Consider the following 10629-nt stretch of genomic DNA (forward strand, 5'->3'; position numbering starts at 1 on the left):
CAGCTCAAAAGTGGTCTAGAACACAATCCCTGAAAGAAAGACAATGGATTTCATGAGAGAGGAAGCATATGAGGAGTAACCTTATCCTAAAAGAGAGTGCCAGGAGAGATGCTTCCCTGAACATTGATGGCAGGGTCCTGAAAATGCTGTGTCAAAGCATTCAATTTTACAGCCATAGTGTCCTACAGATGTATACAGCACACAAAAGACTTAAATAAATAAGAATTCAATTAAACAAGAAAAGACTCTGAACTTTGCATCAAGATGGCAGCTAAGTAACAATTCCCAGTAACAGTCCTCACAGACATATCAAATTGAACAGCTATTCTCACAAACTTCCTCCAGAAGAATTAAGGAAATCAAGACTGGTGGCATAGTAGATTTGTTTACACCAGCATCACACAAACACACTTGTGAGCACAAGAGGGTATAGAATGCCTGGTGACAGAGAGTGCTGAATGGGTACACAGTCGGGAGGTGGAAGGAAGGGAATGAGGTGAGTGTAGCTGCAGTGGCTGGAAACCCCAAGCTAGACTGGCTATCTCTGCTTCAGGGATCTTTCAACTCATAGGACCATACCAATTGCATCATAGATGCCTCCTGTGAGTCAAATGATTTACTGACAATCAGTGCAGTCCTGCCATTAGCCACAGATGCATCTTGGAAATCTTGGCACCGACTTAAGCAGTATGTTGGAGAAAATTGTCAACAAAAACAGAGCCCAGAATTGCAGTCACTGACTAGGGAACACTGCCTGTGAGTTAGTGGGGGCCTGGGAAACACAGAGGATGCAATGCGTGAGGTGGAAGTGAAACTAAGTCTGCGAGGTTAGGAGCCTGGCCCCTGGAAGCCAAGATGAGAACTTGGCCCCTGGAATCCAAGATCAGAAGTTAACCCTACTTTTCTGTACTGGTATCTTGGGGTTCAAACCCTCACAGCTCTCAGTGGCTACTCTGCAACTGAGCTAAATCTCCAAACCAGACAGTCCCTACTCCCCTTACTGGTTCAGACTTTTGGAAAAGGAAAAAAAACCTCTCGGGGAAGGAAGGTAGTAATTCTCCTCCTCAACAACAAAGAAAATATTGTTTGTTTTTGTCTTTGTCTTTTGTCAGTGTTTTTTTTTTAATTTTTGTTCTGTTTCTTTTTATATTTTAAACATTTTTATTAGTATATATTAATTATATATGTGTATTTCATTGTGACCTTTCCATATATGTTTACAATGTAGACTGCCCCCTCTGCCATTTTCTCTCATCACCCCTCCTCTCTTTTTCAAAATTTGTATGCTGGGTTGGGGTACATTGTGGCATTTACATCACATCTTAGAATGTATCAAATATATCATACTTGAATTTACTGCCTCCATTGTTCTCCAACATCCCCCCTCCTTCCATTCCCAGAATAGTTTCAACAGGTATCATTTTTATGTTTAAATACATGTATATCAGTATTTGCACAATATTCACCCTACTACAATCTTTCCCCTCCACTTCCCCACTCCCACTGGGCCTCATCCTCCCATGCCTGTACAGGGCATATTCTGCCCTTCTGTTCTCCAATTTTGTAAAAGAAAAAATTTAAAAATCACATTTTGGATTGTTTATGACAGCTTACACAGGGAATTTCCTTGTGATCTTTCCATGTATATATGTATTATAACCTGAATTTGTTCGTTCCCTCTATTTTTCATCATTCTACTTTAGTTCCTTTCTTCTGGTGGCTTCAACTAGTTTAAAAATTCTATACTTATTCTTGTATAGAGAATACATCATTCATATTTACCATCTTAATTTCCCTCTTTTACCGTACCCTTCTCCTGCATGATCTCCCCATAGTGTAAACTGTTTCTAGTAATATTATTGTATTTGTATTAGGTCTGTATTCCAAGTATGAGAGAAAACATGCAGCTCTTGGCCTTCTGAACTTAGCTAACTTTACTTAAGATGATGTTCTCCAGTTCCATCTATTTACCTGCAAGTGACAAAATTTCATTCTTCTTTGGGGATGAATAAAATTCCATTGTGTATAAATACCACATTTTCTTAATCCATTTGTCAGTAATGGGGCATCTTGGCTGTTTCCATAGCTTAGCTATTGGGAATAATGTTGCCATAAACATGGGTGTGCACATGCCTTTTTTGTAACCTGACTTACATTCCTTCGGGTATATCTCTAGGAGTAGAATTTCTGGATCATATGGCAAATCTATTTTTAGTTTTCTGAGAAGCCTCCATACAATTTTGCTTAGTGGTTGTTCTAATTTACATTCCCACCAGCGGCATTGTATGAGGGTTACTTTTTCCCCACATCCTTGCCAACATTTGTTGTGTTCTTGATGGTAGCTATTCTAACAGTAGTAAGGTGGAATCTTAACATGGTTTTGATTTGCATTTCTTTTATAGTCAGGGATGGTGAGTATTTTTTCATGTGTTTTTTAGCCATTTGGACTTCTTCCTTTGAGAAAACTTTGTTTAATTAAATTGATCCTTTCTTCATTGGGTCATTGATTTTTATTGGAGTTTAGATTTTGGAGCTCCTTGTATATTCTGGTTATTAATCCCTTGTCAGATGTATAGCTGGCAAAGATTCTTTCCCATTCTGTGGGCAATCCCTTCAATTTAAAGACCATTTCTTTTGTTGTACAGAAAATTTTAAGTTAAACATAGTTCAATTTGTCAAATCTTTCTCTTAGTTCCTGAGCTATTTGAGTTCTATGTAGGAAGTCAATGCCTATGCCTATTGCTTCCAGTATATTTCCTGCTGTTTCCTGCACTAGATTCAAGGTTTCAGGTTTTATATTGAGGTCTTTAATACACTATGATTTGACACATGTCCAGGGTGAAAGACACGAATCTCGTTTCAATTTTCTAGAACCAGGTATCTAGATTTCCCAGCAAAATTTGTTGGAGAGGTGGTCTTTTCTCCATCATGTATTTTTGGCACCTTTGTCAAAAATCAGGTAGGCATAGCTGCATGTATTAATATTCCGGTCTAATCTTTTGTTCTATTGTCTTCATATATGTTTATGTGTCAGTATCATGCTGTTTCTATTTTTATGGCTCTCTTGCTTTCTTTTTGCTCTTTTTCTCCCATTTTTGCAGTCATTATGTATAAGGTATGATACCCACATTTAAAAAAATCACATTTATTAGTGTATAATAGTTACACACGGTTTTGTTGTGATGTTTTCATACATGTGTACAATGTATCCTGGTTTGGATCATTCTCTCTACTATCTGCATTCTCCTCTTCCATATAGTGGCTTTAACAAGTTTCAGTGTTCCACATTCATACATGTGTAGCAAATACATCAACCATATTCACTCTCCTTTACATTTTTTCATTTACCCATCCCTCCAACAAGTACCTTCCTCTAACATGAGTTGTTTTACATTCTTGCTCTTCATTGGTTAATTGTCTATTCATTATTCAATTGGCTCTTGTCTTGATGTTTAACCTGCAAATATATTGTACTTTAATTAACCTAACCCTCTCTATTACTATTCCTTACCATTCTCTGTATTGTTTAACAGTTTCCAGTGTATTTCATTGTACCTTGTTCCTACACAGATGCAATGTGTTTCAGTGTTATTCAGTATCTCTCATTCTCTTCTTTCCTTCCTTCCTAGTGTCCTCTAACAGTTCTGCTTTTGGAAACATGTTCTGTGTGTGTGTGTGTGTGTGTGTGTGTGTGTGTGTGTGTGTGTGTGACATTTTCTTAACCCATTCATCAGCTGTAGTGCACCTGGGGTATTTCCATAGCTTGGATATTGTTAATAATGCTTTAAAAAATGTGTGTTCAAGTGTTTTTATTGTTTCATGGCTTACATTCGTTCAGATATATGCTCAGGAGTATTGCTGGATCATACAGTAGTTCTATTTTTAGTTTTTTCAGGAACCTACATACTGCTGTCCATAGTGGTTTTTGGGAAAACAGGATATCTACACATTGAAAACTGGATCTAGATCACTGTCTATCACTTGTACAAGTATCAACTCCAAACAAATAAAAACCCTTAATATAAGGCCCTACAGTTTGAATATACTGCAAGAAAGAATAGGTAATACATTCAAATCAATAAACAAAAGCAATGGCTTCCTAAATAGGACTCAAATGGTTCAGCAACTAAGAGAAAGGATTGACAAACAGGAGTATATGAAATATAAAAGCTTCTGCAAAACAACTAAAAGAAATGGTCACCAGATTGAAAAGACTGCCTATAGAATGGGAGAAAGTTTTTGCCAGCTATACATCCAACAAAGTATTAATGAACAGAGTATACAGATTACAACAAAAATCAGTGAAATGGAGACTAAAAAACAAAACAAATAACCAATACAAATTAAATTTATTTAACCAATTTATTTACTGAATAAATAAGCAAGATTAATAAATGCTTAGTTAAACTAACTACAGAATGATGGGAAAAAAACAAAATTTAAAAAAAACAGATGGAAAAGGAGATATCACAACAAATATCAATGACATTCTGAGAGGAACGTTAAAGAATACTTTGGAAGCTTATATTGCAATAAATGGGAAAATATAGGAAGAATGGATAAATTTCTGTATGTATATGACCTCTAAAAATAGAACCAAAAGGATAAAAAATATATAAACAAGTCTATAACAAACAAGGAATTTGAAGTAGTAATAAAGTTTCCCAACAAAGTAAAGCCTGTGATCAGATGGATTCACAGCCAGATTCCATTAAGCATTTAAAGAACAACTAACATAAATACTCCCTCAAACTTTAAAAAAAAATTCAACAGGATTGAACATTACCAAAAGAATTTTATGAAATAATGGTACCTATTACTTTGAAACGAAAACAAGACAAGATCATAACTAAAAAGAAAATAATAGACCAATTTTCCTGATGAATATAGATGCAAAAATTCTCAATAAAATGCTTGCATACAGATTTTAACAACATATTAATGATTATATGCCATGATCAAGTAGCTCTCATTCCAGGATACATAGCAGTTCAACAAATGCAAATCAATACATGTAACATAGAACACACACAAAAACAAAAACAAAAACCACATGATAATCTCAATAGATGTATAAAAAATTTTGACAAATCCAGCATCACTTCATCATAAATAATCTGATAAAAACTAAGAATGAATGGAATGTACCTCAACTTAATAAAGACTATATCTAGCAGAGCAATAGCCAACATCATACAAAATGGGAAAAACTGAAATGATTTTTGCCAAAGTCAGGAATAAGACAATAGTATATACTCTTTCCACTCTTGTTCAGTTTGAAATCTTAGCCAGAGCACTGAGGGAAGAGAAAGGAATAAAAATGGCTATAAGTAAGAAAGAAAAGATCAAATTATATATTATTCACAAATGATATGATTCTATACTTTAGCAACCCTAAGGATTACACTAAAAAAAAAAAAACCTCCTAGATCTGATAACCACTTTGGACAAAGAAACAGGAATAAAGTAACCATGAAATATTTAACTTTTCTATATATCAATAGGGAATAGGCTCAGAAAGAAATCACAAAATCAATGTTACTCACATTATCTTAAAAAAATTAAATACAAAGGAATGAACCTAGCAAAAGAAGTGAAAGAACTCTTCAAAAAACCTACAAAACATAAATAAAAATTTAAAGAAGACACTAGAAGATGAAAAACTTCACCAGTGTTCATGAATTAGCAGAGTTAATACTGTGAAGATGGCTATACACTCAAAAGCAATCTACAGATTCAATGCAATGCTCATCAAAATTGTAATGGTTTTCTTTACAGAAATAGAAAAAACAGTCCCAGAATTCATATAAAAACAGAAAACACCTCAAAGAGCTTAGCAAAACAGAGCAATGCTTGATGTATCACAATACCCGACTTTAAATTACACTACAGAATCATAAAAACTTCACATTAGACCCCAAACCAGAAACATATAGTGAAGTAATTCAATGGAAGACCAAGAAATAAACCCACATAGCTACAGCCATCTGATCTTCAACACAGGCATAAAAAACATCTGTTGGAGGAAATACAGTCTCTTTAACAAAGGGCATTGAGAAAATTGGATATTGACATGTAGAAGACTATCTTTCACCATGTACAAAAAAATCAGTGAAAAATGGATCAAGCTCTTAATGTACAACATGAAACTTTGAAACTACTACAAGAAAACACTTCAAGTTATAAAACTGGCAATTGTTTTCTGACTAGGACTCCAAATGCCAAACTAATAAGATCAATAATAGACAAAAAGGATTAAATCAAATTAAAAAGCTTCTGCACACCAAGGAAAACAACTAACAGATTTAACAGACAACCTACAGTATGGGAGAAAATCTTTGCAAGCAATTCAATGGATAAAAGATTATATTCAGATTATATAAAAAGATATCTCCAATGCTCATGGATTGGTAGAACTAACAGTAAAAATGTCTATACTCCCAAAAGTAATCTACATGTTTAATGCAATTCCCATCAAAATTTCAATGACATTCATTAAATTCCAATGACATTCATTAAAGAGATTGTGAAGAAAACAGATACTCAGATCCAGACTCCAACAAAATGAAGATAAACTATGCCAAAGGACCCAATGAAGCCCACAAGAATAATTTAAAAGAAGACATACTACAGTACTCAATGAGAATTTTATAGAGATGATACTGGATAGGGTCAACCAAAATGTACAGGAGACACTCAAGAAATTCCAAGACACCAAAAATAGAGAATTTCAAAAAGCAAAAGAAGAAAAAAAGGAAACCATAGAAGCACTGTATAAACACCAAAGTGAAAGAGAGAACATGATGAATAAACAAATAAATGAACTCAGATCAAAAATAGAGAACATTAAAGAGGAAACCATCCAGGATATGGAAAACCTCAGAAAAAAGAACGAAACAGAACTGCAAAACAAAACGGAAGGCCAATCCAGCATAATAGAACAAACAGAAGACAGAATCTCAGAACTTGAAGATGAAATGGTAATTAAAGGAAAAACCGAAGAACTATTAATTAAACAACTCAAAACCTGTGAAAAGAAAATGCAAGAATCCACCGACTCCATCAAAAGACCAAATTTCAGAATCATGCGCATACAAGAAGGAGAAGAGGTGCAAGTGAAGGGAATGCATAATATATTCAACAAAATAATAATGGAAAATTTCCCAAATCTAGAGAAAGATATTCCCATACAGATGCAAGAGGCCTCCAGGACACCAAACAGACCAGATCAAAATAGAACTACCCCATGACATATCATCATTAAAACAACAAGTTCTGAAACTAAGGAAAGAATATTGAAGGCTGTAAGAGAGAAAAAACAAGTAACATACAAAGGTAAACCCTTCAAAATCACAGCAGACTTCTCAACAGAAACATTAAAAGCAAGAAGAGTGTGGGGTGAAATCTTCCGGGCACTGAATGAAAATAACTTCAACCCCAGGATACTCTACCCAGCAAAGCTATCATTCAAAATAGATGGAGCAATAAAAGTCTTCCATGATAAGCAGAAACTAAAACAATATGTGACCACAAAGCCACCACTACAAAAGATTCTGCATGGGATTCTGCACACAGAAAGTGAAACCCAACTTAACCATGAAAAGACAGGCAGCACCAAACCACAGGAAAAGAAAAAGTAAGACAGTAGAGAGTAAACTCAACTTAGGTACACACAATCAAACCTTCAAACAACTAAGACAACTAATGACAAGAATCATCACATACCTATCAGTACTAATGTTTAATGTTAACGAACTTAATTCACCCATCAAAAGGCACCGCTTGACGAATGGATTAAAAAGGAAGATCCAACAATTTGTTGCTTACAAGAGACCCATCTCACCAACAGAAATAAACATAGGCTTAGGATAAAGGCTGGAAGAAGATTTACCAAGCCTATGGCCCCCGAAAACAGGCAAGAGTAGCAATACTTATCTCTGACAAAGTAAACTTCAAACCTACATTGATCAAATGAGATAAAGAAGGACATTCCATACTAATAAAAGGGGAAATAGACCAAAAGGAAATAATAATCATCAATCTGTATGCACCCAATGTCAACGCACCCAATTTCATCAAACATACCCTGAAAGACCAAAAAGCATATATAAACACCAACACAGTGGTTGTGGGAGACTTTAACACCCCATTATCATCAATAGTTAGGTCATCCAAACAAAAAATAATAAAGAAATCCAAGATCTAAAATATGCAATAGATCAAACGGACCTCGTTGATGTCTACAGAACATTTCATCCAAATTCTACACAATATGCATTCTTCTCAGCAGCCCATGGAACCTTATCCAAAATAGATCATATCCTAGGGCACAAAGTAAGTCTCAGCAAATATAAGAAAATAGAAATCATACCATGCATACTATCTGATCACAATGAAGGAAAAGTAGAACTCAACAACAAAAGTAAAGACAAAAAACATGCAAACAGCTGGAAACTAAATAACTCATTACTTAATGAAGAATGGATCATCAATGAAATAAAAGAGGAAATTAAAAAGTTCCTGGAAGTTAATGAAAATGAAAACACAACCTACTGGAAACTATGGGACACAGTTAAGGCAGTCCTGAGAGGAAAGTTTATAGCCATGAGTGCATATATTAAAAAGACTGAAAAATACCAAATCAATGACTTAATGATACATCTCAAAGTCCTAGTAAAACAAGAACAAGCAAATCCCAAAACAAATAGGAGAGAAATAATAAAAATAAGAGCTGAAATCAACAAAATGGAAACCAAAAAAACCATACAAAGAATTAATGAAACAAAAATTTGGTTCTTTGAAAAAATAAACAAGATCAATAGACCCCTGGCAAACCTAACTAAAACGAGGAGAGAAAAAAACCAACATTAGTAGAATCAGGAATGCAAAAAGGGAGATAACAACAAACACCATGGAAGTCCAGGAAATCATCAGAGACTACTTTCAGAACCTATATTCAAATAAATTTGAAAATCTAAAAGAAATGGACAGATTTCTAGATACATATGATCATCCAAAACTGAACCAAGAGGAAATTAATCACCTGAATAGATCTATAACACAAAATGAAATTGAAGCAGCAATCAAGAGTCTCCCCAAAAAGAAAAGTCCAGGACCTGATGGATTCTCTCCTGAATTCTATCAGACCTTTAAAGAAGAACTGATACCAACCCTCCTTAAACTGTTCCATGAAATAGAAAGGGAAGGAAAACTGCCAAACACATTTTATGAAGCCAGTATTACACTTATCCCAAAACCAGGCAAAGACACCTCCACAAAGGAGAACTATAGGCCAATCTACTTAATGAACATTGATGCAGAAATACACAACAAAATAATGGCAAACCGAATTCAACAACACATCAAAAAGATTATTCACCGCGACCAAGTAGGCTTCATCCCAGGGATGCAGGGGTGGTTCAACATATGAAATGTGATAAGCCACATTTACAGAAGCAAAGACAAAAACCAATTGATCATCTCAATAGATGCAGAAAAAGCCTTTGATAAGAGCCAACACCATTTCATGATAAAAGCGCTAAGAAAACTAGGAATAGAAGGAAAGTACCTGAACATCATAAAAGCTATATGTGAGAAACCTACAGCCAGCATTATACTTAATGGAGAAAAACTGAAACCATTCCCTCTTAAATCAGGAACCAGACAAGGATGCCCACTATCTCCACTCCGATTCAACATAGTACTGGAATTCCTAGCCAGAGCAATTAGGCAAGAAGAAGGAATAAAAGGAATACAAATAGGTAAAGAAACTGTCAAAATATCCCTATTTGCAGATGACATGATCCTATACCTTAAAGACCCAAAAAACTCTACTCAGAAGCTTCTAGACATCATCAATAGCTATAGCAAGGTGTCAGGATATAAAATCAACCTAGAAAAATCATTAGCATTTCTCTACACTAACAATGAGTAAACTGAAAAAGAATGTATGAAAACAATTCCATTTACAATAGCCTCAAACAAAATCAAATACCTAGGTGTAAACCTAACAAAAGATGTGAAAGACCTCTACAAGGAAAACTATACACTTCTGAAGAAAGAGATTGAGGAAGACTATAGAAAGTGGAGAGATCTCCCATGCTCATGGATTGGTAGAATCAACATTGTAAAAATGTTGAAACTCCCCAAAAGTAATCTACATGTTTAATGCAATTCCCATCAAAATTCCAATGACATTCATTAAAGAGATCGAAAACTCTACCATGAAATTTATATGGAAACACAGGAAGCCACGAATAGCCAAGGCAATACTCAGTCAAAAGAACAATGCAGGAGGTATCACAATACCTGACTTCAAATTATATTACAAAGCAATAACAATAAAAACAGCATGGTACTGGCACAAAAACAGACATAAAGACCAGTGGAACAGAATAGAGGACCCAGATATGAAGCCACACAACTATAAGCAACTTGTCTTTGACAAAGGAGCTAAAAATATACAATGGAGAAATAGCAGCCTCTTCAACAAAAACTGCTGGGAAAACTGGTTAGCAGTCTGCAAAAAACTGAAACTAGATCCATGTATATCACCCTATACCAAGATTAATTCAAAATGAATCAAGGATCTTAATATCAGACCAGAAACTCTAAAGTTGATACAGGAAA

This window comes from Castor canadensis, chromosome 11 (genome assembly GCF_047511655.1).
Source record: "Castor canadensis chromosome 11, mCasCan1.hap1v2, whole genome shotgun sequence".
Classification (NCBI taxonomy): domain Eukaryota; kingdom Metazoa; phylum Chordata; class Mammalia; order Rodentia; family Castoridae; genus Castor; species Castor canadensis.